This window comes from Neocloeon triangulifer, unplaced genomic scaffold, assembly GCF_031216515.1.
Source record: "Neocloeon triangulifer isolate White Clay Creek 2 clone unplaced genomic scaffold, ASM3121651v1 ptg000014l, whole genome shotgun sequence".
Classification (NCBI taxonomy): Eukaryota; Metazoa; Arthropoda; class Insecta; order Ephemeroptera; family Baetidae; genus Neocloeon; species Neocloeon triangulifer.
Window position 1 is genome coordinate 28393679 of NW_026775556.1, and position 6000 is coordinate 28399678.

General features: G+C 35.5%; 1 protein-coding gene across 4 annotated transcripts in view; it reads right to left on the reverse strand.

Moving 5' to 3' along the window:
• Positions 1-1480, reverse strand: part of LOC132200740 (transcription factor Sox-2-like) — a 232605-nt gene extending 231125 nt beyond the window's left edge. For all 4 annotated transcript variants that reach the window (XR_009442189.1, XR_009442187.1, XR_009442188.1 and 1 more), the window contains exon 1: positions 1242-1480. The gene's annotated coding sequence lies outside the window, so the exon portion shown is untranslated. The remainder of the gene's footprint in view (positions 1-1241) is intronic.
• Between the last annotated feature and the right edge of the window lie 4520 nt (positions 1481-6000).

The window sequence follows — 6000 nt, forward strand, 5'->3', positions numbered from 1 at the left end:
CTGTTCCCAATAAAAATAAATTCTATGTGATGAAATTTTAAAAAAGTCAAGAGATAAGAAAAATACTGATGTATAATCTTTTTTACTACTAAAATAAAGGCAGCAAGCAAATGTGTGTATTTAAAATAAATTTACTAAAATTAACATTCTTTTGGAATAATTTGTAGAAATCTAATAAATTTTAAAATGCATTTAATGGTGTAAGAATTGTTGCAAAATTCAGCTATGCAAAATAATTTATAACTCACTTGATATAACTGTGGCTGTTTTACATATTAGTTGCTTGAAGGAACTAGAAATTAACTCTATTCACACTAATTCTCTATTCATGCCATTGAAATCCACATCAAAATTATGTAATGCAATTGTAAAACTATTTTTATAACATAATAAAGAATATTTTTAGATAATTGATGTGCTGTTAATATTATGCCAAAACTGTTTCTGCCTTTGTAGATTTTGGAACTATCAAAAAGACAGAATAGCAGATCGAATTTGATAAGCATAATTCACGTTTTTATTATTTTTGTGTAGTAAGATTAACGGCACTTGCTAAAATTGTCTGCATCTTTACTAAAACCACTTCCAACTGATTCCTAAATTTCAATAAGTAAAAAGTGAAAAATATTCGAACCAATTCGGAACGATCTAAAAATTTGCAGCATATTTAATTTTCATTTCTAAATTTTCAAAGATAAAAGCCTAAATTAACGAGATAACGAGACAACTTTTCAACTGGTTTTTTTTTTTCATTCATCTGGATTTTGCCAAGCTCCACTCGGTGCTTACAATTAGATCAGCTGGAAAGCCTACCAAATTGGCCAGTTGCCGCTGGAATTTAAGAAATGCCCCCATTTGGTGCGCAGGAATTCCAACAACTCCAGAAAACGGCACAAACCTCGAGTCTCAAGCAGGCGAGTCCCGGGCCATGCGGCACCTTCCCGAGCATGAATTACGATCAAGGATCTTTTTAAAAGATTCTTGATGACGATACAGAGCACTTTTCGACGCGCTAACAAAATGTCAAAACATTGAACTCTCTGTACCTTCGGATATTGGTTCACTCAAACCAATGACGCCGGTAATAATTTGAAGTAATTATAATTATTTTTCGTCAAAGTGAAAATTATCAATCGAGTTCGGCTTCATTTTAAATGACGATCAACAACAATTTTTGTTTTCAAAATGCTCAACAAAATCTACTAGAAAAGCAAATAAATATTCAAAAAAATGAGCCTTACCTTGTCGAAGAACAAGAAAGTCCTCGTCGTCGACAGCTCTGCCTGCATCAGTCCTAGACGAAAATCGAAATCACTCTGGCTTTCGCTTCCGAAGTTGCAGCGGATAATCCTCGATCGACACGCTGCACCGGTCACACTGTGTGTTGTTTTGCACTGGGCACTGACACGGACACCATGAGCAGCCGGCACATGGCGCACACGGGCCGCGTGGGCGCGCCGAGGGCACCTCGCGGCGAGTACGGCGGTTTTGCACTGAGCCATCGTTTGCCAACAAAAGGCCGCCGAGCCTCGATCCGCCACCTCCGCGGTGCGCGCGCACCCCACTTTTGTATGAAATAATGTGCTCGTCATCGGCTCTCTCTCTCTCTCTCTCACTCCATAATATCTTTTATCTGTACCAACTCCCCCTCATCTCGTTCTAGTCAAAAGCCAAAATACAAAGCCTACATTCTTCGCATTGAAAACATAACAATAGACTCAACATTGCATAGAAAGCATCGCGAACAAAAAAAAAATCGTCCACGCCACTCGCCGACCGCCGCTCTGCCACCGCCGACGTCGATATATTCAATATTGCCTCCGAGTTATTATTAAAAAAGTGATGAAGATGAATAATAAAATTGTACTGATCACTTCCGAAATTATTCCTGATTTGAAATAATATTTATTTTGGGGATTTCAGGGGAGGAATCATGAGAGCAGCCAAAGAGGGCAAGGTGTGTTGTGGAACTTCTTTTGTTGTCAGAGAGACTCGTCTAGACTACCTGCGGGCCCGCGGCGGCCTCGCGAGCACACGCACAGGTGCAAAACTGGGAGACTTGAACTCTCGGTCCACCTGAACCACACGTCAAATTTTATTTATCACAAACATCGTTGGCGCTGCGTCTTTTTTCCACTGCATGTTAATCGGAACTTGAGACATATTCAAAGCATTAAACTAAAACTGTCGATTGATAAAACAAATTTGAAAAGAAAATCTGCAACTTGCTCGGCTGAAGACTCTTGCCTTATAAATATCCATAATTTTAATTTTATCTCAATTTTTGGCTGCCTTCAATGGATTGTTTTCAATTTTGTCTCAAGAAGTGTATACAAAATTTTCTGATAACCCAAGTAGTACATTTAAAATTGTAAAATTTGTATTTTATATAGCATCTATTTTTACTAAGGGCAATCCAAAAAGCTAAGTTGCATGCAAATAGTGGGGGGGAAATGTGTGCAAGCAATGCTATTGCCAAAATGCGATTTAAAAAAAAAATATTTGGAAATGAAGAGATCGGGCTTTTCCTCGTAGCAGAAAAATTGTTTTTATTCAATAAACAACAAATGGCTCCAAATTTGTAATAAAAACAATTTTTCTGCAACGAGAGGAAAAGTCGGATCTCTTCATTTTCATGATCATCTCCTTGAGTGTCAACTTCTTCAAACAAACAAAAATATTTTTTTTATTATAAAAGATATTTATTTATTTATTTTATTTTTTTGATCGGATTTAAAATTGTCTCTATGTATTTTCAGCATTGTACATAAATTTAAGTCTTCTCTCAACCACCGCCAAAAAAGCTACGCTCAAAACACACGTTTCAATATTCTGACCAAAAGTGAGCCCAAAAGTCTAAGTACCATTTCTGTTCAACAGAAATTTTGTTAATGCCTTCAATGTTGCTATTTTCTTCATTTTTGTAAAAAATGGACCAAAAAAATTTGTTAAAAAATTTCACTTCGTACAAAAATGACTTATTTTATTAATCAAAAATCAATTTTCATAACAAAATTTCGCGACTTCAAATGACAGAATCAGTTTCAGGCAGCACATTAAGAGATTTCGTAACAGACGATGAATCTGTTACTGATAAAATCGAAACTGTGCACCCGAGCTGATGAACAATTGCTCTCGTCACATAGAGGCAAAAAACCAAAACAATGCGCGCCAGAGAGAGGACATAAAACTGCAGGGAGCAGCATAATGCACGCGTCACACAGAGAGAGAGAGCAAAAAGCGTATACGCACGATGGCTAAACCGAAGATTAAAATCTGTCGGCGGCGCTGGGTATGCGGCCGTGGTGCGGAGTTGGCTGTGCTGTGCGCGCAGTGTGTATTCATCCGTCGTCGCAGCCTCTCTGGCTCGCACAACCAGCGCCAACACACAATTCCCCTATACATTTCCCATTGTTAAGGAAACAATGAGCTACAAATTAAATTGAGAAATACTTGCATTATTATTTCGTGGCATTGCGACGATCAATACGGAAAAGCCTTTATATCAACTCACAACAATAGATCTTTTGAAAACTCTCCATTTTTGTGTGTGGAGCTCTAGCGCTGGCTCCGTCAATGGAGCCGCCGCCGCCGCTTTTTTGCCCGTGTGTACACCACCATAGCACCATTGCGCGCTCTCGTATAATAATACACCCAACTTATTGAAGTCCCTGCTTATTGTAAAATTTTCAATTCAGTCTTATTTTCGTGCTGCCGAGCTGCTGCATTATTGACTTTTGCGGCCTTTCTTCAGGCCTATTTATTGATTCGCGAGCGCCCGTTCTGATAATGGCATTTCTCGAGCAGATCGACTTCAGACTTTTGTGCGAGAGCACTGAAATGGCTTTACTGCGTGCTTTTGGGACAAAGACTCTGCAAGCAAGGCTAACAGATAATATTACATTTGATGCAAAATAAAATTCCCGAATTTTTTTCATTTCGTTAATTAATTAATATGAAGAGGGGATATAAAATTTAACAAAGCATAATTACGGAGAAAATTAAAATTAATTTGCAATTCTCCCTAGTTCTAATACTTTATTTCAAAATTATATTTACTCCTTTATGATTTTCCTCTGATATTTTTGATAATTTAAATCATCAACAAAATTTGAATGAAGCAAAAAAAATAATTAAAATATTTTACTATCATCACTTTCCATATTTTGGTTAAAAAGTTATCGGAGTGATCCTAATTAAAACACTAAGCTTGCTTCTTATTTGAAACCAGTTATGTATTGCAAAAATACTTTCAAAACTTCCTTTTGCAAAAAAAACCTTTGTTTAGTAGGCATATATATTTTATTTCTATTTTTCCCGTTTTATAATTTTAATTTTTAATCAATATTAAAAAACAAACAAATTGCATCGAGTTTTTCAATAAAGCTTAAAATCCAAAGTCAAGAAGTTGAAGCCTAGAAATTAATAATTTTCAAAAACCATTAAGAAATAAAGTAAAATTAATAATATGTAAATAAAGTGTTTTTATGATGGCAAAAAACAGGAAACAACACGGCTTAAATAAATGTTCCAGCGAAAATTCTTTTTGAAAACACTGAATACAATAATTTAAATATCTTAAATAAATATTACAACTCTGAAAGAACCACGAAAAAAAAACCAAAAAAGGGTCAAAATTGTCTGAAAAAATCTAAAAAATGTTTTAATTTTTTCTAGAAGAAGAAAATAATTCCGAGAAAGTACTAAGAATGAAAATTTTCACCTATAAGATCTATTTTTGATATAATTTTATTGTTAGAAACAGTTAAAAAATATTCCTTTTCATAAAGATTGCAAAAAAATTTGCTTCTAATTTTATTACTATTTTTTATACTCTGTTAAAAAAACTGTGAATCTCGAGATGGTTCTTGCAGGGTATCGTCGGAAACACCTTGTCTGTTCCAGAAGCTTGTAAAACAAAACAAAACATGAAGGCATTAATATTGACAGCTTCCGTCGCTTTGACAGTCCAAAAGTTTTGCCATTCTCCCTTGTGTGCGGCACGTTGCAGTGCGTATAATATGCTGTCAATTAATTTGCGCAATGTCCTTCCCCATATAGCAGAGCAGCTCGAGAATCGGTTCAACAACAATCGTCGCCAGAGCATTTCTTGAGAGTTTGTGTGCAGGAAAATTGCTTGTGCGCGCCGCTGAAGAGAGTTTGTCAATGGAAAATCAATTAACGCTTTTTGAATGCGTAAATACAATTTGCTTGACACGGACAATGCACATTCAATAATCAGTTTTCTTATTGTGCGCGCCAGCGTGTATTGGCCTGAAAGCAGCTCTCGGAGGAAGGGTATATTTGCCGTGAATAAGAAAGCTCCGAGACTTGGAAGTTTGCTTGCTTTCCTCTCTCTTCTTATTTCCCGTCTCTCTTACACGGCGCAACGTTAATTTAAACTTTACAATACGACCAATTTCACAATCAGCACGACATTTTACCAGCATCTCTCGCTCTCTTTCTCTCTTGTTCGCCTCCGAGACACATTGTTAGGAAAATGTGCTTGCCGCTGTCATGAATTGTTATTGTTCGGCTTGCGTGTATTTATTTGAAATCGACGCGTTTTATACTTTTTGCGCAAAAAAAGAAAAATAAGAAGCGCAATCTAGAACAAAATGAAAAGAGAACGCCTAGTTGCTTATTGTGAAGAGAGAAGCATGCTGATAATGCAAATTGAAAATATTGGCAAACACGTGAAAAAAATTAGCAACAAAATTGAATGAATTCAAAAATTGAATGTAAACAATGTATTTGTAACAATGTGGACAAATAAACAACAATAATAATAACATTTACAAAATACCAATTTATAGCAGAAATTTCATTAACAAATTTAAAATAAGCATTAAAAATAAATTTATTTAAATTTGCAAAAGAAATTCCAAATATTTTGAAAATTATTCTCTCATTATTTCTAGAATATATGCGACCACCTGCCTGCGTCATCCCTAATTATTGGAAATTTTTCAAATTTAATTAAAAAAAAAAGTAGACAAG